Genomic DNA, 27,640 nt, shown 5'->3' on the forward strand with positions numbered 1-27,640 from the left:
AGTAATATATCACTTTGCTGTGTGGCATCCCCAGTATTTTGTCTTCACTTTTCTTTTTATGAATTACTAGTGTTCTCATAATGGAACATTGAAATTTCAGGCTATCATTATTTAAACAGTTGAATTTATAGGCAGTTTCAGGAAATTGATTCTCTGAGGGAGGAATTACTGTTTGTTTTTATGGTTTTTATACGATTCTAAGAAACTGTTCAAATTACATATTTTACAAAATCAACCACTTTGGCGATGGATTTGGGAGGATGAGGAAAGTATATGATATAGACTCTGAGGTTTGAGGCTTGAGCACAAGCTGCATGAATCAGTGCAATTACTGAAATGAAGACTGAGAAAGATTTGGGATTATCAGTTCAGCCTGAACATGTTAGATTTTAGGCCTATTTGTTGACTGTGTTAAGTATTTGTATGTTTATTTGAAGGACTGTAAATGAAGAGCTATGTTAGGGTTAAAAACAGGCCTGAGATATAGTTCCCACTGTGGTTCAGTGGGATTGGCAGGGCCTTGGGAGCACTGGGACACAGGTTTGATTCCTGGATTGGCACAGTGGTTTAAGGATCCCGCATTACCACAGCTAAAGCTTAGGTAGCAACTGTGGCCCGAATCTGATCCCTGGTGCAAGAATTGCATATGCTGTAGGGCGGCAAAAAAAAAAAAAAAAAAAAAAAAAGGCTTGAGATCACACAACTAGTTATTTGCAGAATTAGATCTCAAACCTGGGGCCCTCTGACTCCAAAGCCAATGTGGTTATTCCTGTATTGTATTGTATCTACAAGGCAGAAAAACAGGCTTGGCTTTGACATAATAAACGTTCCCTGTGAGGTTTTATAAATATATAGCAGAGTTTGCAACTCACAGGCCAGCAGGCTCCAGACAGATAACTCTGAGCCAAGTTATAATATAAGTGATGAGACTTATGGAGAACTGCAGAGCCCATGTTCCATCTGAAAGATTAGCTGCTGATTAGCTCCAACACATTGTTACCAGGTGGGAAAGTGAGCCCAGCGTTGCTGGATCTGATTTTTTTTGAGGGAGGTCAGGCATTTTGATTTTTATGTTAAGTATTCTGATGTATAAATGTGGGCAACTTCAGCGTGCTCTGTGGGCTAGCCCTATGTCCTGCCACCAAACATACATGTCTTTTGGGTTCTTCCAGGCGGGTAAGTGTTGCACCTGGTATATAAATGTATATGATGGGAAGAGGGTGGTAATGGTCATAATAAGCACATTATAGTCTTTTGGAATGCAGGTTGCTTAGTTTGAACATGGTGCTGAGTCAATCTGGTGTTTTAAGAGCAGTTTTCATGAGGATCATTTAATTATAGGTGGGTGGGGGAGGGAGGAATTGCTCTCTGCAGCTTTCTGCCTCCTAATTGCATGCTTTTCTTTGCAGATAGGGCCAGTTGTGAGTGTGGATTTTTGAGTAAAACTTTGAACCCAAATGAGAAGAAACCTGCAAGGAACAGCTTCTACTGAACAGTGAGTCTGCAGTCATCTGTATGCCTAATATGGAATGTTCTCAACCCAGAGATAGCTCAGTGGACAAGGAGTGGTGAGTCTGACTCTCCCCCTGGTAGTTAACCTGAATCTTTCCCCTGAAGAGAAGGCTGCTCCACCTGCATGCTTAGCATTTATTAACTATTGAACAGTAAGTTAATTCTTTTTTTTTTTTTTTTTGGTCTTTTTAGGGCTGCACCCAGGGTATATGGGGAAGTTTCCAGGCTAGGGGTTGAATTGGAGCTACTGCTGCTGGCCTATGCCACAGCCACAGCAACGTGGCACCTGAGCAGCGTCTTTGACCTCTGCCACAGCTCACAGCAACGCCGGATCCTTAACCCACTGAGCAAGGTCAGGAATCGAACCTATGTCCTCATGGATGCTAGTCAGATGTGTTTCTGCCGAGCCATAATGGAAACTCCAAGAAGTTAATTTTTGTATTACAGAAGATGAAAATAGCACAGTTTAAGAGAATTCTTGATGCCTAATAGTGTGTTTAATGTATGATTGCAGTTTGACTTTCTTCTTCAGTTAGACATCCCTTCCTTTGCCTGTGTATTTTTATCTTTTATATTTTTCCTCCAGTCCCAATCATACCGTTCTCCAAGCCCTGTCTCCTTAACTATGCCCAGCCACCCTGAAGTGACGGTCATGGTGGTTGCCACCATCCATTCTGACCTTAGTTATGGCAGGTCTTACTGTCTTTGGAAGTGATTGTTTTAGGAATGGGCATAAGGTCCAGTTTTGGCCAGCGGGAAACATAAGTCTGCAGAAGCCTCTTGCGAAAGGTTTTCTTTTGAAAAAGAAGAAAAGAGATGGTCCCTCCCATAGAGCTTGTTTTATCTGGATGTGACATGGGGAACTGCTGCAGCTAACTTGCTACCAGCCCGGAGGTGATTCCCTTACCTAAATGAGGGCGGAAGCAAGAGTACTGGAGAGAAGTAAACTAGAGCTCCATTCACTATGCCTAGAACTACCCTCACTGGGTTCCTTATGATGTGAGATAATACATTTCCTTGTTGTTCAAGCAGTTTTGCCTTTAGATTTTTGTTATTTGCAGTGGAAATTATCCCAATTCATTTGATTCTCTCCTTTCTAATTGCCCACTGTATGTTAGTGTCTCATGCATTTCTACTCCTTTATGTTCTGTGCTTTCCAGTAATGTTTGTGTATCTCTGTTGCACTTTATAAAATTTTTGATGTCAAGGCTCTGTTTATATCCCTACTGTATCTAACACGAGTTCTGTCTTCTTAAAAAGCCATCAATTGCACATTTACTAAGTTATTTGAGCACTAGAGAATTTGAAAAATCAGTCTACAGAATTGAAAAATTATGGAGAGTCTTTTTGTACACATTTCTTTTCTTGTTTTGCTTTTTTTTTGCTTTGCCTTTTTTCAGGGCCACATTTGTGGCATATGGAAGTTCCTAGGCTAGGGTCAAATTGGAACTGCAGCTGCCAGCCTACACTAGAGCCACAGCAATGTGGGATCTGAGCTGCATCTGACACCTATACTGCAGCTCAGGGCAATGCCAGATCCTTAACCCACTAAGGGAAGCCAGGGATCGAACCTGCACTGTCACAGTTACTAGTTAGGGTTGTTACTGCTGAGCCACAATGGGAACTCCTATACATTTCTTTTTCTTACCACATTCCTCTAGGATTATGAATGAAGTTTGGTTTTTGATTTCAGATGACTCTTGTGTAATACATTTACAGGTGTTTAGTTCTACTCGATTTGCATTTTGTTTTTATTCAACTTTACTATAAAAATTAGCTCCTCTCCTATATATTTGAGTGTTGGCTTTTATGTATTTATTTATTTGCTTTTGTTAGGGCCGCACACTCGGCATATGGAGATTCCCACGGTAGGGGTCTAATCAGAGCTACAGCTGCTGCCCTATGCCATAGCCACACCAGATCTGAGCTGTGTCTGCAACCTACACCACAGCTCATGGCAACACTGGATCCTTTTTTTTTTTGTGGTCTTTTGTCTTTTTAGGGCTGCACTGCAGCATATGGAAGTTCCCAGGCTAGGGGTCTAATCGGAGCTGTTGCTGCCAGCCATTGCTGCCAGCAGAACCACCGAAACACCAGATCCGAGCTGCATCTGTGACCTACACCACAGCTCACAGCAGCACCGAATCCTTAACCCACTGAGCAAGGTCAGGAATCGAACCCACAACCTCATAGTTCCTAGTCGGATTTGTTTCCACTGCTTCACAATGGAAACTCCGAGTACTGGCTTCTAATCTCATAGATTTTGCTGTCTTCTCTGTTACGAAAGTGGAACTCTTTACCTTCTATTTTCTGAGCTAATAGGAATGAAGGACATGAATAGTAAGAATTGAGGAATAGTTTGTATTGGCTTTGGAATACATACTGACAAAAAGACTCCCTAATGTGCACGTCTCTGTTCTGTTTTTAGGACCTAGTTTTGTGTACGGATGACAGTGGAAGTGTTGGGGGTGAATCTAGTGTCTTGGAGAAGTTTTGAATCACAGGATGGATTATTTAGTTGACTCTACCTCAGAGTTCAATAAAACCACCTTCCCCAAGCCCCACCTCAGTAATACATCCATGTCCTTGTTTATCTCTTCTTCAGATTCTGCTATTATAATCTTGAGAAAGAGAGATAAGAACCTCTCTTTCTTCCTGAAAATCTATAATGTTGCTTTCAGTTTTGTTGAGAAGGAATATCATATTTTAATACATTCTGAATCCTTCAAAATGATTTACATTCAGGGAAAAATTTACTTTTTTATTTTTTGATGGGTTGTGATTAAAATGGGGGAAGAAGAGTTCCCTTTGACACGATGGGTTAAGGATCTGGTGTTGTCACTGTAGCAGCCTGGGTCCTTGCTGTGGCATGGGTTTGACTCCTGGCCGGGGGACTTCATACAATACAGACGTGGCCAAAATAAATAAATAGTAATACATTTTTAAGAAGGTAGGGAAAATGCTTGACCCATCAATTTTAACTCAGTAATGCCATTATTTAGTAATATAAGAAGTTCAGATCACCAAGGTCAGCTTTAGTGTACTTTAATTTTGTGTATATTATGAAGAGTTTGTAAGAATGAAACACCTGTCTTAACCTAAGCCATTCATGGCAGATGTGATGTATGCCTTATCAGTCAGAATGATCTTAGGACATTTGCTTGAAATGTAGAGATAAAAGTATTTTTTTTTTTCCTGATGACTTTCAACCTGGCAGCTATCTCTAGACCATAAAAGGAAAGCCAGTTGAGTAAGAAGCCAACAGCGAAGGAGTAGAGCAGAGCAAAAACACACCCTGGTTACCTCATCCATCCTTGGGATGCTGAATCAGGTGTTCCCTAAAAATAGTATGCCTGGACTTTGTAGTCCCATGAGCCCATAAATTCCAGAATGTCATAACTGATACATCCTGAGCACCACTCATTCTACATCACAATGATAACTTGAGGGACTTAATAAAACTTGAAGTGTGAATTATGCATGTAGGTCTTGGATACAGGTTGAGGCGGTAGGTAATGTGCTTTCATTGATTTATTCAAGAATTTAAGTATTAAGTATGAGAGTTAATACATAGTCTGTGCCATTGCTCGTGGAGCTTAATGTTGACGGGAAGAGGTCGACAGAACACGGACAGCCCTCCTAAAGAACAGCTTCTTATTAACTGAGGTTAGGTTTTGGAGGAAAAGAAGTATCCAACATCTATGCTGACTGAGCTCTGGTGGAGACTCCTACTGAACCCTTGGTGCCTTTAGAACTGTGAAACAGATTGTTGTGCAGAACCTGGATTCTGGTTTCTGTTAAAAAAAAAAAAAAAGTTACGTGATTTATTATTTTTTGCTAAGAAGGTGTTTGAAACGTACAGGTCACAATCCCTTATTCCAAATCTTGGAGCCAGATATATTGCGGGCTTTCACATTTCTCTGGCTTTCAGAAGGATTTACATGGTATGTGTATATATACATGCTTAACATAATGCCTCATTTTACTTACGAAAAGGACAAGTGGCTTTCTGTTATTAAAAATACAAATAGTAACGGCTCACCCAAGTTCAACTACTAAATGCCAGGCTCTGTGTATTTTTCAGCATTATCTTAATTAACTGTTTAATAAATTACATTCATTTTTTCCCTTGAGAAAAATTGAGACAGTAGGTGACTTTATCAAAGTTTATGTAGCTAGAGGTAGAGTTGAAATTCCAAGCTGTATCTGTTGACTCTGAGGTCTGTACCCTTTCTTTACCACTGCCCTAGTGCCTCTTCCCTCCTGAACTCGTTTATTGCTAACGTAAGATTATTACTCTTTGTTTAGTAAGCCAAATGAATTAAATTCAGTTACTATTTCTGATAGCCTTCCCTTCAATTCACTCAGCTTCCCTGGGTTTGCAGTCCTTACTTGTAACTAAACATAATTGTGCTTTATCCTTTCTGGCTTGGTGTCTTGCGTTGGTTCACTTACCACTGCCTTGGCTGGAACTTGTAGAACATTGTGATTCCAGTGAGCATCTTGTCTTGTTTATTAATTTAATGCCGCTAATGTTTCACGAAATGCTTGCATTAATTGGAATGTTTATGATGTTTGATCACTGAGTGTGATGTCAGCTTTTCAGTATCCCTTATAAGCAAAGTGTAAAAGAGGTCAGTTTACTTCTGTTTTACTCAAAAATTTTAAGTATTACTTGTTGCCATGTCATCATTAATTCCAATTAAAAATTGTTCACTTATTTCTATCTACTTATACGGTACTTCAATTTTAATCTCTGCTGGTCTTTATACTTCTTAACATCTTTGGTGAATTCATCTTTATGCATTTAAAAATCTGTTTACTTTTCTGAAGTACGTCCATACTGTTTTCTGTAGCGATTGTACCTATTTACATTCCCACCAATAGTGTCGGAGGGTTCCCTTTTCTCCACACCCTCACCAGCATTTATTATTTGTAGACTTACTAATGATGGCCATTTTGACTGGTGTGAGGTGGTACCTTATTGTAGTTTTGATTTGCATTTCTCTAGTAATTAGTGATGTTGAGCATTTTTTTCATATGCCTGTTGGCTTTCATGTGCATGTCGTCTTTGGAGAGATGTCTGTTGAGGTTGTCTGCCCATTTTTCAGTTGGATAATTTTTTGCTGTTGAGTTGAATGATGAATTGTTTGTATATTTTGGAGATACAGCCATATGCCAGGAATCCCATTCCTGGGCATGTATCTGGACAGAACTTTCATTCAAAAAGATAGATGCACCCTTGTGTTCATTGCAGCACTATTCACAATAGCCAAGACACAGCCTAAATATCCATCAACAGATGAATGGATTGATAAGATATGGTACATATACACAATGGAATACTACTCAGCCACGAAAAAGAACAAAATAATGCCATTTGCAGCAACTTAAATGGAGCTAGAGATTCTCATACTAAGTAAATCAGAGAGAGACAGAATACTTTATGATATCACTTATATGTGGAATCTGAAACATGGCAGAAATGAACCTATCTGCAGAACAGAAACAAACTCATGGACATAGATAACAGACTTGTGGTTGCCAAGGTAGGGGAAGGGGAAGGAGTGGAATGGATTGGGAATTGGAGGTTAGTAGATGCAAACTATTGCATTTGGAATGCGTAAGCAATGAGCATAGGGAACTATATCCAGTCACTTGTGATCAAACATGATGGAAGATACTATGAGAAAAAGAAGTTTTATATATATGTGTATAACTGGGTCACTTTGTTGTACAGTAGAAATTGACAGAATATTGTAAATCAGCTATAGTAAATTTTAAAAGGAAAAAGAACATAAAAATAAAAATATTTTTATTATACTTTATTATTGGCTAACATTTATATTTATTACTTTAAAAATGTTTATGTAGGTCTAGCATATAATAAGAGGTCAAGGGATATATGTTGAATAAGCTAATTTTTATGACTATCTGATTAAGGAGACATCTTGATAGCATACGTTCTGACTAGTGATAGGAAAATGTTTTTTTTTGTTTTGTTTTCGTTTTTTTGTCTTTTTGCCATTTCTTGGGCTGCTCCTGCGGCATATGGAGGTTCCCAGGCTAGGGGTCGAATCGGAGCTGTAGCTTCCGGCCTACACCACAGCCACAGCAACGTGACATCTGAGCTACCTCTCCGGCCTACACCACAGCTCACAGCAACGCCAGATCCTTAACCCACTGAGCAAGGCCAGGGATCGAACCTGCAACCTCATGGTTCCTAGTTGGATTCGTTAACCACTGAGCCACAACGGGAACTCCTAGTGATAGGAAAATGTTATATCAATTTTACAAATGGAAAAAAATCCAGAAAGTATTAAAAGTTGTAATTTCCTGGTTATTTGGTTCATGTGGCTAACTTTTTTTTTTTTTTTCCGTTTTAAAATACAAAATAGAAGAGCAACATGTTGAGGGAGTTATTTCCATTAAATAGGATTTAGGATTAAAAGTAAAGAACTGAGGAGTTGCTATTGTGGCTCAGCAGGTTAAGAACCCAACACAGTGCCTGTGAGGAAGTGGGTTTGATCATTGGCCTTGCTAAGTGGGTTAAGAATCTGAGGTTGCTGCATTGTAGGTGGAAGATGCAACTTGGATCCTGTGTCTGGCGTAGGCCTGCAGCTCCAGCTCTAATTTGACCCTTAGCCCAGGAACTTCCATATGTGGCAGGTGTGGCTATAAAAAGAAAAAAAAAAAAAACAAAAAACTGAATCTTATAAAGAGAACATCAGTATTCCAATAAGTAATAATAGTTACTCCTTAAACACCTGCAATGTTCCAGATCCTTTATTCATTCTCTGATTTAATCTTTCAACAATCATGCAAGGTTAAGTGGGGTTTTTTTGTTGTTTAATTTTATTGGAGTATAGTTGACTTACAGTGTTGTATTACCCCCCACGCACACATTACTCAGCCATAAAAAGGAATGCACTAATGCCATGTGTAGCAACATGGATGGACCTAGAGATTATCATACTAAGTGAAAGCAGTCAGAGAAAGACAAATACCATGTGATATCACTTACATGTGGAATCTAAAACAATGATACAAATGAGTTTATTCACAAACCAGAAGTAGACTCATAGACATTGGAAACAAACTTAGGTTACCAGAGGGGGAAGAGAAGGTGGGAAAAGAAAAACTAGGAGTTTGGGATTAACATATACACACTACGGTATATAAAATAGATAAACAAGGACCTACTGTATAGCCCAGGAACTGTACTCAGTATCCTGTAATAACCTATGGTAGAAAAGAGTCTGAGAAAGACCTGTCTATGTATCTGGATCACTTTGCTGTACGCTTGAAACTAACACAACATTGTAAATCAACAATAGTTCAGTTAAAAAAAAAAAGGAGTTTGAGTGATTTTTGAGGGATTAGACTAATTTTGTCAGTAGGATCCAAATATCTGTCTCTGTGTATACTAGAAGATGTTTTTGAAAGCCTGATTAATTCTTTTAGTTTAAGGGAATGCAAATTAATACTAAATCTCAAATTTTATTGGTTAGTGGTCCAGGGTGGAAGGATCTAGAAATAATTGCCATGTGAGGGGCAATGCTGTGCTTATGTAAATAGAATTGGTGACCTTAATATTGGGCCATTTAGCAGCAAGTATAGTATCATAAGCCTTGCCACAGCAGCTGGAATGTATTGTAGCGGTTGCTCTCTGTTCTTAGTATAAAGGCCTTGATTTCCATGAGGAAATCATAAAAGCAGCCCGTCTTTGGTTTTGATTAAGGAGTGTTTTCTGGCAGCATGAGAAAATGCTGTATTGTTTTGTGCTTTATGAACAGAAGACATCCTTTATAAAAGAAGGCATTTCTTTGAAAAGGATAACTATTTTCATTTATTATTACCATCAGTTAATATTTGTGAAAGCTTTTAATACACGTGTTGGCTGAAAAATGGCTCATAGGGAGTGATATTAAATTAAATGTGTTGATCTTAAGGTAGATAAAGAAATTTTCCATCCAAGACCATGTTCCTGTGGTTAGCCCTTTTTTGTACTTGTCTTTAAAAATGATTGACCTATAAAGCTCACCAAAAAAGTTCAGTGCTATCTATATTGTCATTGGATTTTAATGTCAGATAGCAAAGAGTGAATTGAATATTGCTTAAGTACTGACTGACAAGTTTCATGCATAACTACTTATATCCTTACATATTCTAAACTTAGTTATTTTTCTCTGATTTCCTTAAATATTTCAAGCAGTTAACAAGTCAGATTTACCAGTAGAAACTTCCTAAAACTTAAATAATTCTTAGAAGTTTAATAAATTAAACTTGATTATAAATTCAGCTTATCAAATTTTACTGTTTTTCAAATATCTTAGTATATAGAGCATAAAGTACCATAATAATAATATTATAAATATATTTAATAGCACATAAGTATTAATACTTTAGGCTTTGGTTCACTTCAGATTTTCTATATTGAAGATTTAGAGATTTATCCACCCAAATGGACACAATTACTGTCCTTGGCTGGCTAAGGTAATTTGCTTAAAAAAATCTTAACTGTGATGCTGATGGGGGTAAAGCTATTTAGATCAAAAACTGTAGAATTAAAACAGATTCCTGGGCAGAGAAATTTGAGACTCATAGAGGCCTAGGGACCTGATGCGCCTGCCCAGACTAGCTGGCCATTGCAGGCATGAGTGCTTCTTAGGCTACAGGTCTACCTGTCCCTTAATGCATTCCTTTCAGCTGAGACTTAACTCAGTCATGTAGGTTTCAACTTGATGCAACTCATTTACCTGAAATGGTGATGATTTTTTTAATGCTTCAGAGGGAGAAATTTTTTCCCTTTAAATTACTGCAGTTAGGGAAGCCATTTAAGATTGGTAATAAAGACAATGTAATGCATCGTTAATGGGAGTGTAGATCGGTATACTTTCTTAGATGATTTGGAAAATGTGTCAGAACTTAAAATGTCTACCCCAGTTAAAATGTATAAACCCTTTAATCCATCGATTTCACTTCTTGGCATTTATCCTACAGAAAATCCTAGTTCATCATAGTCCACTTGAGTGAGTTTACACTTTATTTTTTGCAGCATGTTTATAGGAGTAAAAGATAAGAAGCAATCCATCTATTATGGACAAGTTATACTCATGATAAAATACAGCCTTTCAAAAGTGAGGGAGGCAGTTTTTTTTAAAGTTACTGATCCTGAAGTTCCCTTGTGATGTATTTTCACTGCAGTGGCTTAGGTTGTTGCTGTGGCATGGGTTCAATCCCTGGCCCAGGAATGTGAACATGCTAAGGGCTTAGCCAGAACAAACAAAAGTTCCTGATGCTGCCTGATTTCCAAGATAAAGTGTTAAGTGAAAAAGCAAGGTGACAAATAATGCATGTGGTCATGTGAAAATAGTTTTAAAAAGAAGAGATATATTCTTCTTGTGTGTTATTAGAATATCTGTGAAACTACACAAGAAGCTAATATTGGTGGCTTTGTCTTTCTAGGAGAGCTGGATGGCTAGGGATAATGTTGAGAAGATGTGTTTTTCATTATTTACTCTTGCATCTTTTGAGTTTTACAGCATGGTGATATGGTAACTCTCTGACCAAAAAAAACCCTAACCAAACAAAAACTCAAATTAATGTGTTACATAGTTTAAAAAAAAAAAAAACACAGCACATTTATCCTACCTTTTATCAATTGCTGAAATCTCTTAAGGGTGAGAGGTTTTTCATTTTTAGTTTTTTGGTTTTTTTGCTTTTTAGGGCCACACCCGTGGCATGTGGAGGTTCCCAGGCTAGGGCTCTAATCGGAGGTATAGCTGCTGGTCTACACCACAGCCACAGCAACGTCAGATCCGAGCCGCATCTGCAACCTGCACACACCACACAGCTAACAGCAACTCGGGATCCTTAACCCACTGAGTGAGGCCAGGGATTGAACCTGCAACCTTATGGTTCCCAGTCGGATTCCCTTCCTCTGTGCCACAATGAGAACTCCAAGGGTGAGAGATTTTTAATTACATTTTAAAATTGTGTTTTTATTGTGCTAAAAAACACCACAAAATCTCCCATTTTAACCAGGTTTTATGTGGTTCAGGAGTGTTAAGCATATATCCACATTGTTGAGGAACAAATCTCCCTAACTTTTTTCTCTTGCAATACCAAAACTCTGTACATTATATTGTCCCGTTATACAAGTCACTTTTTCCTCCTATTGCCAGCCTCTGGTAACCACCATTCTACTTGGTTTCCTATGCATTTGACTAGGCACCTCACAAAAGTGGAATCATACCGTGTTTGTCTTTTTGTGACTGGTTGATTTGACCTAGCGTAATGTCCTCAAGGGTCATCCATGTTGTAGCATGTGATGCGATTTCCTTCCTTTTTTAAGACCCCCGTCCTATGTGTGTATTATAGTGATACTCCATTGTACGGGTGTATCACATTTACCTTATCTGTTATTGGATGGGGGGTGTATGATTTGATTCTACCTCTTGGCTTATGTGAGTAGTGCTGCTAGCAGCATGGGTGTATGAATGCTCTTCCAGACCCTGCCTTCAGTTCCTTTGGCTGTGTGGCCAGGAGTGAGAGTGCTGGCTCACGTGCAACAGAGGAAGCTCCGTACTGTCTACTGCAGAAGTTGCTCTGCTCTACGGTTTTACCAGGAGTGCGCAGGTTTCCAGTTTCTTCACATCCTCATCAGCCTTGTTGCTGTCTCTTGTATTTTTTGAATAGTAGCCATAATAATAGATATGAGGTGATCTTCGTCTACTACATTTTTAGCAAACATTATAATCACTTTTTTTTTTTCTTTTTGGAGCTACAGCTGCCAGCCTATACCACAGCCACAGCCACGCCAGATCCGAGCCATGTCTGCCACCTATACCATAGCTCACAGCAACACTGGATCTTTAACCCACTGAGCAAGACCAGGGATCGAACCCACAGCCTCTTGGTTCCCAGTTGGATTTGTTTCTGCTGTGCCACGATGGGAACTGCACATATTTCTTGTATACTTTAAAAAGTTTATCTGGTACATTTAACCTTAATTGTTACAGTTCAATCATCAGAATGCAAGCAGTCTTTCTTTTTTTGGGGGGCCATACCCATAGAAATTCCTGGGCCAGGGATCAAATCCATGCTGCAGCATTGACAATGCTGGGTCCTTTTAACTACTCAGCCACCAGGGAACTCCAGTTAGTCACTTTTAGAAGTGTTTATCAGTATGCTTTGTTGCTCTAACTTCAGGTGTGTGTTGTGTAATGAGATCCTCAAGGGGTAGTATCCTTCACTTTTCTTTCTCTATTTTTTCTTTCCCCATTTTAACCATGAATAGAAGAAAAGACTCTACCCAGGGAACAGACTAGGCTATGCTTAACCCCACTGAATTTTGTTAATTTTAATTTTCTCTAACATAGTTAAAATTTGAAGTTTTTGCACTTTACAAGAATTCCAGTGATGTACTAGCATTAACAACACTATATTTTAGGATTTCCCTTGTGTCACAGTGGGTTAAGGATCTGGCATTGTCACTGCAGTAACTTGGGTTGATTTTGTAGCCTGGGTTCAATCCCTGGCCTGGGAACTTCCACATGCTGTAAAAGTGGCAAAAAAACTGATACAAATTGGCACATCAGGAAATTCCTGTTGTGGCTCAGAGGAAACAAATTTGGCTAGCATCCATGAGGACGCAGGTTTGATCCCTGCCTCACTCAGTGAGTTAAGGATCTGGCGTTGCCGTGAGCTGTGGTGTAGGTCGAAGATGCGGCTTGAATCCCACATTGTTGTGGTCGTGAGGTCAACGAGCGGCTACAGCTCCTGATTCGACCACTAGCCTAGGAACCTCCATATGCTGAAGGTGCAGCCTTAAAAAAGCAAGCAAACAAATTGACACACCATGTAAATCAACTGTACTTGGAAAAAAAAGAAAAAATAGGAATTCCCCTTGTGGCCCAGTGGGTTGAGAACCCGGCTAGTATCCGTGAGGATGTGGGTTCAATCCCTGGTCTTGATCAGTGGGTTAAGTGATCAGTAGTTCACAGGTGTAGCTGGGTATCGCATTGCTGTGGCTGTGGTGTAGGCCAGCACCTGCAGCTCCGATTTAACCCCTAGCTGGGAAACTTCATATGCCACAGGTGCAGCCCTAAAAAAAAAGGAGTTAAAAAAGTAACAATTCTGTATTTTATTTTTTTATTTTATTTTTTGTCTTTTTAGGGCCGCACCCGAGTCACATGGAGGTTTCCCAGGCTAGGGGTCTAATCGGAGCTATAGCTGCTGGCCTACACCACAGCAATGCCAGATCCGAGCCTCATCTGCAACGCCTTACACTACAGCTCACCGCAACAGCTAATCCTTGACCCTTTGAGTGAGGCTAGGGATCGAACCCAGAACCTCACGGTTCCTAGTCAGATTCGTTTCTGCTGGGCCACGATGGGAACGCCCCAATATTATATTTTAATTAAAAAAGAAAAACAATGTCATTTTTACCTTGCAGCAGACTATTCAGGTATTTGTCCGCTGTTCACTTTTAAGTGAAAATCATGATCTTGACACCTTTTATCTTTATAATCTTGACAACTTGTGCTGAGTTTTCTCACAAGCAAAAAAAAAAAAAGGAGTACAGTCAGGCAACAATTTAAAGACTTTATCCAGAAAACGGAAGTATATGAGAGTCTAATAGAAAATGGAGAAGTGTAAATTGTCCTTTGTTTTTTTTTTCTTGTACAAAAAAAATTTTAGAGGCATGAATAGTTCTACAACAGAAAAGCTCACGAAGTATTTTACATTTTGAATAAATTACTTGGAATTTTTTTCTGAAAATGATCGTAGAAGTGTCTTTCTGTTTTGCAGATGTTTACTCTAGCAGTACTTAGTAGTAGTGTTCAGAAGTATTATTACTCATATTGTATGAGTATCCAGTTATAACTCTCATTATACCATATGTATTAGAAGTCATTTAAAAATAATTTTTGCTAAACTTTAAGGTTCATTATTGTGCAGTTTCCTCCTTTGTGACTTTCTGTTTGAATGTTTAAGATTGAGCTGCTAGAGTTCCCGTCATGGCTCAGTGGTAACGAATCACACTAGTATCTATGAGGATGCAGGTTCAATCCCTGCCCACGCTCAGTCAGTTAAGGATCCAGCATTGCCATGAGCAGTGGTGTTAGGTACAGACGCATCTCAGATCTGGTGTTGCTGTAGGCCAGCAGCTGCAGCTTCCATTTGACCCCTAGCCTAGGAACCTCCATATGCCAAGGGTGCGGCCCTTAGAAGAGGGGGAAAAAAAAAAAGAAAAAGACTGAACTGCTGTGTTTGGTGTGTGAGTTGATGGAGAAGGGTGGGGGTGTGGCCTGGGAGGGGTGGGGGTGTAATCCTCTCTGTGAGTTTTGAGAAAAGATAATGGAATCCTTTATGTCCCTTTCCATAGACCTGCATTTCAAAGACTTGCATTTTAATAAGAATTGGTTGTGCAGCTGCAGCCCTGGCAACAAGGCCTGGGAGAAGAATTGGGGCAGCCTTCCAGAAATCCAGGCAGGCAGTGGTCTCATGTGGAGCTGAGCTAATGAAAATGATAAAAATGTAAAGCACTTAGTAGAAATAAGACCAGTACTTTCTTTGGCATAGTGGATATTGAATTTTCCACACCGTATTTTATTATTTATAAAATCCAAAAGCTGACCTAAGCTGCTCATTCAATAAGAATAGTTATATTTTATTCTCCTTTAGTATGAAAATACAGTAAATGCTCTTGAAAGGTAATGTTTCTGTAAATTTTATGAAATGTAGTTGTCCTGTTCTTGATGAAGTCTAGACACTTTCAAAAGCAAGTTTGTCAGATTTTTGAAAACAAGTTTTTAAGTTTTCATAATTACAAAATTAAATGCTCATAGTAGTTTTAATGTAAATTTCTCATATTGGTTAGATTTTTAGGATCTCCTCAATCCATAAAATTTGTTAAATATACTCTATTTTCAACGCTATGACAATGGCTACATATAATATATCATTAGACCGTTCATTATTACCTGATCGTTATTAGGTTGTGTTTGGGATTTTCTCTTATGATAAAAAATATTGCAATAAAACATTTTTGTGCATAGAGATGTTTTGCTTTCTTCTGAATTACTCAGGATTACTTTGGATTTCTAGAAGTAGTACTACTATTGCATTACATGTAAAAGTTTTGAATATCTTCTAAAAGTACTGATGATTTGCACAGTATTCTTAATTTTTCTAGGAATGAGGTTTTTTCTTAAATCTTGTTTAAATCATAGGCCACTTAAATCCTTTGTCTTTAATTCTGGGAAATTTATTCTCATTATTTCCTATATGTATTTATACATTTAAATTTTTGAGAGGTATATTTATTTTTTCTTGATGTTTTTTTTTTTCCCCCTCCTGGAACTCCTGTTATCTTGATCCCCAGCATTTCTACTTGATTCTTTTTCATAGTTTCTTATTGTGACTTCATAGTACTAGTATCTCGCCTTGGTCCCCAGGTGTCCGTTCTTGGATCATCTAATTGTGTTATCTTTCTTTTACAGTAGTTTTATGCACCAGGTGTCTTTTTGTTGTTGTTGTTGTTTTGTTTTGTTTTGTTTTTCTGGCTAGTGAGCTAATGATTCTTTGAGAAGGGTTATTTCCCATTTAGTCTAATAATGTGTACTAGGGAATGGCCAGCAGCCAGATGTTAGTTTGTGTCAGTCTAGGTGAGTTTAAGAGAGAGGTCTTGAGTCTCAGGTCAAACAGCCACGTGGCACTGAATTGCTGTTAACATTCTTCTGTTGGCTGCTCCTGCATTAGGCAACTTCTGATCAGAGTTTGTTATTTATTTTAGTTACTTTTTTATTTTTTAGGGCCACACCCAAGTCATATGGAGGTTTCCAGGCTGGGGATTTAATCTGAGCTACAGCTGCCAGCCTGGACCACAGCAACAGCAACACCAGATCTGAGCAGCGTGTGCGATCTATACCACAGCTCATGGCAATGCCAGATCTTTAACCCACTGAGTAAGGCCAGGGAGCCAACCTGCAACCTCATGGTTCCTAGTCGGATTTGTTTTCACTGCGTCACGATGGGAACTCCCAGGGTTTGTTTTTTAAACTCGTAGAAATAATATTAATCTGAGAAGTAGTGTTCTTGTACTGTACATCACCACCTGCTCTGTAGGGTTTTGGAGGGGGAGAAGGACTAGGAACAGTGAATGACAACAGGACAGTTAGTCTGTACCTGTTTTCATGAACTTGCCCCTCCCAGGGCTTTTTGTGTCCTGATTTTATCCTGCTGACAAAGATCTGGGCCTCTCAGCTAATTTCTAGTGAGGGGGCAATCAAGGGAAAGATGAGGGAAGACTCTAAAAAAAGCTTTTGGGGAAGCTGGCTTTTAACTCCTGCCACCCTTTGCTTGTGTCCACCACAGAAATTCAGTACAGTTTTTTTATCCCTGCCAGCTTTTGTTTGTCTCCTTTTGTTGTTCTGTTGTTCCTGGATTCCAAATTTAACTTCTTTTTTTCCCCTCAGGGCTTTATTTTGGAGAATAGGACCAGATGCCCACATAGTTTATCATCTTGATGGATGACCTCATTTGGGCCAGTAAAGATAATTATACAAAGATTTTCGTTAAAACACATGAAGATCTTTTTTTTTTTTTTTTAAGCGCTGCATATGAGGCATATGGAGGTTCCCAGGCTAGGGGTCGAATTAGGAGCTGTAGTGCTGGCCTACACCACAGCCACAGCAACGTCACATCTGAGCCGTGTCTGTGACCTATGCCACTGAGTGAGGCCAGGGATTGAACCTGTGTCCTCATCGATGTTAGTCAGATTCGTAAAACACATGAAAATCTTTAATTGAGAAGTATATGTATACAAAATATGTACAAACAATATGAAGAGAAACTACCTAAAACCTTAGTGGCTTAAAAGACAACTATTAAATCTCTCAATTTTGAGTCAGGAATTTGGGCAGGTTTTGGCAAAAAGCAAAAAAAAAAAAAATGATAGCGAGGTAGAGAGACCAACTCTGCCATGTTGATATAATACTTATTAAGGGAAAACTTCAGTTCAGGGAGGTTATAAGTGAATGCCACTTAGTGAATAAGAGAAATCTAGTTTTTTGTTTGTTTTTTAGATTTATTTTATTATTATTTGTCTTTTTAGGGCCATACCTGCGGCATGTGGAAGTTCACAGGCTAGGGGTCGAATCAGGAGCTGTAGCTGCCACCCTACGCCACAGCATCGCAGGATCCAAGCCACGTCTGTGACCTATACCACAGCTCATGGCAACGCCGATCCTTAACCCACTGAATGAGGCCAGGGATTGAACCCGCATCCTCATGGATGCTAGTCAGATTGGTTTCCTCTGAGCCACGACTGGAACTCCAAGAGGAATCTAGTTTTAATTCATTGTTTCCTTTGTTCACTCCTCCCTTCCTCCTTCCCTCTTTCCTTTTTTTCTTTTCCCTTCCTCCCTCCCTTTCTCTCTTTCTCAACAAATACTGGAACAAGTTACCATATTAAGTGCTGTAAGAGATAAAGTAATTTGGGGTCTGCCTTGATGGAGCTTGTAAGAATCGATATGTCATAAATCATTATAATTTAAGATAGCATTGAGCTAGCCCTTAAAAAAGTAAAAAAATAGAAAGTTCCTTTGTGGTGCAGCAGTTAAGGACCTGGCATTGCTGTAGCTGTGGTGTGGGCTGCAGCTGCCTGGCCCGGAGAACTTCCACATGCTGTGGGTGTGGCCAAAAAAAAATACAGAGAAAATTGTCTGCTGTCAAGTTATTTAATGTGTCTGAGCTGTAGTTTCTTTATTTCTAAAGTAAGAATAATACTTATCTCTTAGGATTGTAGAAATTACATAGTATTTGTCAGAGTACCCAGAGTAATGTGTGACTGGTGCTCAAATTTTTGTTTTCCTTATCAAGCCTTTACAATTTGGTTGAACCTTTTCTTAGGATTTTTTCCCCTAAATGTACTTTTTATTTATATAACCTTTTCTTTAAAATTATCATCACACAGATAGACTTAGAATCCAAAAATACTGACTTTCTCATGTCATCTGATATGATTTAAGTTGAGTATCAGAAATAGTCCATGTTCTTTTATTTATTTATTTATTTATTTTGTCTTTTTGCTATTTCTTTGTGTCACTCCCGCGGCATATGGAGGTTCCCAGGCTAGGGGTCGATCGGAGCTGTAGCCACTGGCCTTCACCAGAGCCACAGCAATGCGGGATCCGAGCCACGTCTGCAACCTACACCACAGCTCACGGCAACACCGGATCGTTAACCCACTGAGCAAGGGCAGGGACCGAACCCACAACCTCATGGTTCCTAGTCGGATTCGTTAACCACTGCGCCACGACGGGAACTCCTCTTTTATTTTCTAAAAAAAATTGAGGTATAGTTGATTAACAGTATTATGTTAGTTTCAGGTTTACAAAATGATGATTCTTTTTTTATCATTTATATTCCACTTAAAGTTATTACAAAATAATGGCTATATTTTCCTGTGCTATACAGTACATCCTTATTTATCTAGTCCATGTTCTTTGATGAATGGTTAGTATTTTCTGTTTCTGAAATCCTCTTCATCATCATAACGTCATTATCAGTTTTCCATTATTAGAGGCTTTCCTTTGAATATGAAAATGAAGATCCTGTTTTAAACCGAACTTAAAAACTTTTTCTCCCATTATTATTTAGGGTTTTCTATAAGACGATTCAAAAAGATTTGAACATTTAAATTTCTTATTTAATACCTACATTATACATAAACAAGTAGTCACATTTATGCTAAGTTGGACAAGCAGTCCAAATTGTAAAGGAACAGCCATAGTTCTTTCTGTAATGCGCAGTAATACCTCCTGTGTAACGTGGCTCTCTCATGGTCTGATTCATCTCAGGGCTTTTGGAGGTACCCCATGATCTCTGATGTCTGAAATGGCAGCCCCGTTGAATACTCTCCATTCCTCAGGTCTATAAGGAATATGTGGTCTCAGCTCTAATTTTCTTTTTATAAATCCCTGCTAGAAGTGGTGTGGTGTTAGAGCTTCTGTTTCAGCGGCAGTCCAAATTTTGGAACAGAATGGCCTGACTAGCACAGTGCTGGTGATTCATTAAAGAGCCTCTGGACTGTGTGATAGAAGGCAGAGCCCCATCCTTTTGGACAGTGAAGTAGTGAAGACTTCCATAGATGTTGAAAAAACCATTCCCTCAGCATGTCCAAATAGGAGATTTTTGTCACTCCGAGAAAAGAGTTCTTGAAAACCTGGTGTATGATACAGCATAAGAACATTAACTTTTGGTGAATTGCTCCTGTGTTCAGTAGCAGTCTCTTCACTTTCATCACCACATATGCAGACATTTTGGCGATTCACTTTTCACCTTAAATAAAGCTTAGCCTTCTCACTGAACCTTGAGCAACCAACAGTTGTCATCCATATAATTGATATTTTTTGTCTTATCTAACTCCATCCAGTCCTGAAACAGATGCAAATAGTAAGATTTCTCCATCAGTGCCGTAATGAATATGCCCCAGCTGTGGACTGCTTGGATGCCTAACTCTTCTTGTCAGAGTTGTGGGACTTAACTGAATGAAACCCAAAAGTGAATTACCTCTTGCGGTAGGAGGTGACCCTGTCAATTTGATGCTTACTACACATTTATATTTAGCCTAGTTAGAGAGTAATGTGTTTTTTAAAGTGTTCAGTTCTATTTGAATCACTGTTGATCATTCTAGTACATGGTAGTTGCTCAGCAGTATCTCAAACACATGCATGTATACAGCCGACTCTTGAACAACACAAGTTTGAGCTGCTTGGGTCACTTATGTGCAGATTTGTTTTTTTCCTCTAATAAATACATCCTACACAGGACACAATTGGTTGAATCCATGGGTGAGGAACTGTGTTTATGGAGATCTTCTGCTCCATGGAGGGTATCAACTCCCTGCATTGTTCACGAGTCAACTGTACACAATACATGTATCCATGTATGGTGAAATCCTGTGTTCAGAATATGTGGTGAAGTTTGTTTCTGTTATCCAGTTAAGTGGTATTAGAAAGGATTATTGATGACCTGATTTGATTTGAAGAAATACCAAAAAAGGAAGCTAAATGTACATGTACTTTTACGTTTCCGTTGAGGAGGTCCTGTTGTGGCTCAGTGGGTTAAAAGATCCCGACTAGTATCCATGAGGTTGTGGGTTCGATCCTTGGCCTCACTCATTGGGTTAAGCATCTGGCATTGCTGTGAGCTGTGGCGTAGGTCACAGACACGGCTCGGATGTGGCATTGCTGTGGCTGTGGTGTAGGCTGGCAGCTGTAGCTGTGATTTAACCACTAGGCTGGGAACTTCCATATGCCACGGATGTGACCCTAAGAAGACAAAAAAAATAATAGTAATTTTTTTTCTCATTGATATACTGCACTTTAATACAGCAATGGAAGGATCTTTTTTTTAATAGGTAATATGACAAATACATATTTCCTTTGTCTTTAGATGTTCTGTGTTGTCCCCAAATTGTGCTCATTTGACTATTATCTCTGAGATTAGTGTACTAGAAGATAACCTATTTTAAAACATCAGTCCTGTTTTTATGTTTATTTGTAAACTGGGTCAAGACTATTTATAGAAACATTAAATTCCATTCTGGGGCTGGAAGATAAAAGATGATAGAGAGGTAATTTCTGGTAGCCACCCACTGGAAACCCACATAGATCGCTTTTTAACTTTTTCTTTAACAGTGTCACAGTCCTTTACCATCCTTACTGGTCCATGTTCAAATCTATGAATGTTTTCAAGGCCTTTGAAGTCTTTTTTATATAGTCTGGGTACTCTGTGTTGGTCTATAATGCGGAACAGAACTTTACCATTTCCTTTAAATTCCAAGTTAAATTTTTTTTAATTTCAGTAAAAAATACATCTTATTCTCAAAAAGTTTTTTTAGTGGATTTACAGTTGATTTACACTATGTGTTAATTTCTGCTTTACAGCAAAGTGATTCAGTTATACATATGTATACATTTTTAACATTCTCTTTATTATGGTTTATCACAGGATATTGAATGTATTTTCCTGTGCTGTACAGAAGGACCCTGTTGTTTATCCATTCTATATATAATAGTTTACATCTGATAACCCCAAATGCCCACTTGATCCCTCCCTGTCCCTGTGCACCCTTGGCAATTACAGTTTTCTGTGTTTGTGAGTCTATTTCTGTTTTGTAGATAGATTCATTTGTGTCATTTTAGATTGCACATGTAAGTGATATCATATGGTATTTGTCTCTCTTCACTTAGTACGTTAATATCACAGTCCATCTATGTTGCTGCAACTAGCGGTGTGTTCTTTTTCATGGCTGAGTAGTATTCCATTGTATAGATGTACCATATCTTTATCCATTCATCTATCAGTGAACATTTAGGTTGTTTCCATATCTTGGCTATTGTGAATAGTGCTGCTATGAACATAGGGGTGAATGTATCTTTTTGAATTACAGTTTTGACTGGATATATGTCCAGGAGTGGGATTGCTGGATCATATAGTAGTTCAATATTTAGTTTTTTGATAAATCTCTGTACTGTTTTCCATAGTGGTTGTACCAATTTGAATTCCCACTGACAGTGTAGGAGGGCTCCTTTTTCTCAGCTCCCTCTCCAGCGTTCCACCCTAACCCATCATCGACTTTGTAATGATGACCATTCTGATCAAAACGAGGTGGTACCTGAGTGTAGTTTTGATTGGTATTTCTCCAATAACTAATGATGAGCACATCTTTTTGTGTTTTTTGTTTTGTTTGTTTGTTTGTTTTTCTTCCGGTCTTTTTAGGGCCATACTAGCTGCATATTGGAGGTTCCCAGGCCAGGGGTCCAATTGGAACTGTAGCTGCCAGGCTACGCCAGGGCCACAGCAATGGAGGGTCCAAGCCTCGTTCAAGACCTACTCCACAGCTCATAACTGTACAAGAGGTGACTTAGGTTACTGTGTCATCAAGTTTTTTCACAAGCCAAAAATCTAGCAAAACCACAGTGCATTATACTTATCATAAATTTCTTAGCATTAGTAAGTTAAAGAAGAACAATGCAATACCTGTGGCAAATGTATGTTCCCTGCTAAAGACTATAAAATTTATGTTCAGCTTTGGAGCTCTCAAACTTAACAAAGTTGTTTTTTTCCCCACAGTTGCTTAGGTCTCCCACAATATGTTTGCCCTTAAGTCTAAGTAAGTTTTCCTATTATTAGGGTAGACAGTATAAGGAAAGGGAAAGTGAAACAGAAAAAAATAAGCCCTATAAAAAGTTATATCACAGTGGAGGGACAAGTGGGAAAAATTCTGAAAGATTTCAACAAATACACTGCCATTCACTTTACTACAAATAAAACCTATCAAAATAAATCAAATTTAGTACAAATATAAACCACTGGAACCCTTAGAAAATAAATGTTAACTGGACTATGCTTCTGGTACTAAGATAAAATTTACATTTTATGCTTTCAACAAAAAAAGAGCCAAAAAAGGTTTAAAAAGTAAATCTACAGAAGTTTCATGTGGCACAGTGGGTGAAGGATCTAGTATTGTCATCTCAGCAGACGGGGCTGCTGCTGTGGCACGGGTTTGATCCCTAGCTTGGGAACCTCTACATGCTGCAGGTACAGGCACAAAAGGTAAACAAATCAAAAAAACAACCAAAAGGGAGTTCCTTTCGTGGCTCAGTGGTTAACGAATCCGACTAGGAACCATGAGGTTGAGGGTTCGATCCCTGGCCTTGCTCAGTGGGTTATGGACCCAGCGGTGCTGTGGCTCTGGCAAAGGCTGGAAGCTACAGCTCCGATTCGACCCCTAGCCTGGGAACCTCCATATGCCTCGAGAGCGGCCCTAGAAAAGGCAAAAAGACCAAAAAACAAAAACAAAAACCTTACAGATGTATAGAACTCTTACCACAGATTTTTTTTTTTTCCAAATTGTAAAAAATATCATACTGAAACTCCTTAGGAATTTTCCAGGTGAAATGAGAACAAAATTAAATCAGTGCCATAAACTGCAAATAGGTACATGGTATTCTGACCTGTGTTCTAAGGAGATGTATGCTGTCCTTAAAATGAATACGCATTTTTCCAAAAGAAAAACTCTGATAATACAGGGATTTTTTGTGTTTTTTTTTTGTTTTGTTTTTTTGTTTTTGTCATTTTCTGGCTGCCTCATGGCTTACAGAGTTCCCAAGGCCACGAATCAGATCCAAGCAGCAGTGGTGACCTACTCCTCAGCTGCAGCAACCCTGGATTCTTTAACCCACTGTATTGGGTGAGGGGTCAAACTTGTGTCTTTAGTGCTGCAGAGACAACACTGATCCTGTTGTGCCAAAGTGGGAACTCTGATAGCAGTTTAATGTTAATTTTTGTGGCTGTATGGAGGTGGAGAAACTTGAAGCAACTAAGAGAATTCTTTAGCATGGTATAGTTTTGTTGTCATAGTAAATTTTTTTTTTTGCTCTTTAGGGCTGCACCCGCGGCACATGAAGTTCCCAGGCTAAGGGTCTAATCGGAGCTGTTGCTGCTGGCATATGCCACAGCAATGCAGGATCCGAGCCGCGTCTGCAACGTGTACCACAGCTCATGTCAATGCCAGATCCTTAACCTACTGAGTGAGGCCAGGGATCGAACCCACAACCTCATGGTTTCAAGTTGGATTCATTTCCCCTGTGCCACGACGGGAACTTTGATGTTGTCATAGTAAATTAACATTGTAAAAGTTTCCTCCAGCCAAAAAAAATCATTGGCATCTGAAAATACATCATATTATTTGGGGAAAATATCAAATTAACAGGAAGTCCTATGGCAATCGTCCTAAAGCAAGTAGCAATCAAATGTAAACCACAGTGATCTTTTTTCTCTCTAGGGATGAATCTGGAACAGAGTATCAAAGCCAGGTCTGCACCTCACCTTGTTCCACATCCAGATAAATACTCATACTTTGTGCCTAATCAACTTTCACATCCCCAGGGGACAGATGTCGATTCCATGCCTGGACCAGGAAGCATGGATTAAACATACTTCTCATTCCTTAAGCCTTAGTTACCTCTCCTCCTCCTTTTGCAAAAACAGTCTAGGCAGCCAGTTCAGGCAGTAAGTGGGGATTGAACAAGCATTCCCTTGGAAAAGTTTAATCCTCTGATATCTAAGGCCTTTTATACTTAATAAGAAAACCTGACTAAATAGCTGATTATATGAATGTATTTTTTTTAACAATTAATAAGTGACAGATGAACTAAGTTTGAAGTACTTACTCAACTATCTACTGAAAGCCATGTATTGTTAACCTTTTTTTTTTTTTGCTTTTTTTAGGGCTGAATCTGCAGCATATAGAAATTCCCAGGCTAGGGGTTAATTCGGAGCTGAGGTGCCAGCCTATGCCACATCCACAGCAAAGCAGGATCTGAGCCACATCTGCGAACTACACACAAGCTCATGGTAACACCGGATTCCCCAGCCCACTGAGCGAGGCCAGGGATTGAAGCCCCATTCTCATGAATACTAGTCAGATTTGTTTCCACTGTGCCACAGTGGGAACTCCCTGTACTGTTAATCTTAATTGTGTGCCATAGACCACTGTAACACTGCTCCTGCTTCACTTGCCCTTTTCAGTATAAATTATAGTAAACAGATGTAGGTGTTTTTATATGCATGCTACTCTAAGAAAGGAAAAATGACTAGAAAAATCTTTGCCCACCCGTCTAAGTAAGCATCAAGGAAGCTTGTCGTTGCTCAGTCCTCTGGGTTTGTGTATTTAAACTTACTGTGTGCCAAGCAGTATTCTAGGAATTCAAGTTTACTTATCCTCACAAACACCAATGAGATAGATACAGTTATAAACTCCATTTTATGTAATTGTAAACCAAGGCAAACAGAGATTAGGTAACCTGCCCCAAATCATCTGTGGAGTAAGTCAGGATTCGAACTTAGGCTGTCTAGTTTCAGACTCTTAAGTTCTATATCACTACATTATATTATCTCTGCAACCTTGCCTCTAGACGACAGTATGTAATATAAAAGTGTACTGTCCATGTGATATGAGAATCCCGAGCCAAGAAATTACATTCAAACCTATACTTGAATTTGTAGACTTCACCTTGTATGTTTGTAAGCATTGGTAAGTGCATACTCTTCCTTCCTTAGCCAGGGACCACTGAGCTTTCACAGGAAAAATGACCTCCCAGTCAAGGTGAATTTGTAAGATAATCACAAGAAAATGGTCCAACCTAAGAAAGAGTTAGCATCTGACAACCCAGTAAGGCTAGTTAGAAGCCTAGGAGTTGGTTTAACAGAATAATTAGAAAAACTTTATAAAGGAAGTCTTTTTAAATGCCTAAATGAAAGAGTAAGACACTGAAGTAAGTGAATTTGCAAAAGAACCCAACTGAATTAATTAAAATGAAAATTGTGTCTATTGAAATAAAAGTCATTAGTTGGAGAATATAAATAGCACAAGTTAAATAATAGTGCAAACAGGTGAAAGAATCACACATAAATAGAAGTGAATCTAAAGCTAGAGAATCAATGAAATTAGAGCCAAATACAAAGACAATATTCAAAGCATCCATAGAGAAAATACAAATTTGACATTTCAAGAGACCAAAGATTAGAGTGGCAGCTGACTTCTCTGCAGCAACAATAGTAGTCTGAATAACATCTGTAAAGGATTGAAGGAAGAGCAGTGTCAACCAAGAATTCTTACTTAGCTAAACTGTCATGCAAAACTAAGGGCAAAATACAGACCTTTTATTAACAGTGTTTCTGACTGAAGGGTACATAAGAGACTTTGGCTTGAGCAGCTCTTCTATAAATAAATTATTTCAAAATTAAAATTTTTTGAATGAACAGTTTTAGAAAAACAACTGAGGAGTTTACCATTTGTAGCTAAATATTAGAAAGCATATACTTTTTTAGAAACTCTCGAAGTATGTACTTTATGAAGAAGAAAGTTGACTGTTGAAGACTTGCTGGGCAAGAAACAGTGGTGATCAAAGAAATTAGTAAATGTGGCTAAGTAAATGTAGTAGTCATCAACAGTATTTAGACTTAAATGTACTCAAGTGTACTTGTGTAATTTTCACAGCCATATGATTAAGGTACTAATGTTTTCCTTTAGTTCAAAGGAGCTCATCTAATCCCCAGCATAATAAAAGAATCAAAGCAAGTTAAATCTCTGTGAAGTGTGAAAATTCCAAAAGTAAAACAAAAATCTTTAAACCTTTGCAGAGAAGGGAGAAATACATCACTAGAAAGGAACCAATATTAAAATGTCACCAGACTTCACAGCAGTAACTCTTGAAGTGAAATAATGTCTGTAAAATCCTGAGGGAGAGATCTTTAACTTGGTGTTGCGTATTCAACCAAGTGGTCAATCAGCCGTCAAATGCAAGCGTTTAAAACATTTTTCTTCCACATACTGTTTCTTAAGAAGCTGCTGTATGTGATTTTACAAAATAAGTTGAGGTGGATGAAAGAAGGAAGATGTTCTCAGAAATGGGGCATCATCCTGCGAAAGGAATTGAGGGTATGGGTGTTCAAAGCAACTAGATTGTAGCAAGTGGCTAGGGTAGTTCTGCCAAGAAACCAAAGGAAAATTTGAGTCAGTACATATATGCATGTGCTCAGGTATTTGGAAATTACAGGTCTTTTACAGATCTAATTCAAGTGTTTTATATTTTTTATAGTTCTAGTATAGGTTCATAGAAAAACTAAGCAAATAAAAGAGCTCAGGCTTTATTAACCTCGGGGAAACAAAAAATTATTCAGGAGAAGATAGCTAATCTTAGTAAATTACTTGTTTAAGCAGAGGCAGTTATAAGAACATAAACATTGACTATTGATCAACCAAAAATTATTAATTATATATCGATGATAATGATAGTGAATGGAGTTTGAGGGTGGGGGTAATACATTAAAAAGACATATCCTATTTTTAACAAAAAATCAGTTTAAATTTTATCTACAAATCGATAACAAAAAATAGCAATAGATGTTTTACTCATAAATAACTGAAGAAACACCTTGGTAAGTTAGCCACCAGTAACGGAGAGGGATAGGTCAGATTTGCCATTTGAAATAACTTTTTATTACTTCCTGATCTTTAAAAATCTTCGTGCTTGTATTATTTTTG

At 38.5% G+C, this 27,640-nt stretch overlaps 1 protein-coding gene across 1 annotated transcript in view; it reads left to right on the top strand.

The window, feature by feature from the left end:
- Positions 1-1,645: 1,645 nt before the first annotated feature.
- The window catches only part of CDC42SE2 (CDC42 small effector 2), a 77,103-nt gene continuing 51,108 nt past the window's right edge, over positions 1,646-27,640 (top strand). Inside the window, exon 1 of the mRNA XM_047778557.1 lies at positions 1,646-1,664. The gene's annotated coding sequence lies outside the window, so the exon portion shown is untranslated. The remainder of the gene's footprint in view (positions 1,665-27,640) is intronic.

Source organism: Phacochoerus africanus, chromosome 4, assembly GCF_016906955.1.
Source record: "Phacochoerus africanus isolate WHEZ1 chromosome 4, ROS_Pafr_v1, whole genome shotgun sequence".
NCBI lineage: Eukaryota > Metazoa > Chordata > Mammalia > Artiodactyla > Suidae > Phacochoerus > Phacochoerus africanus.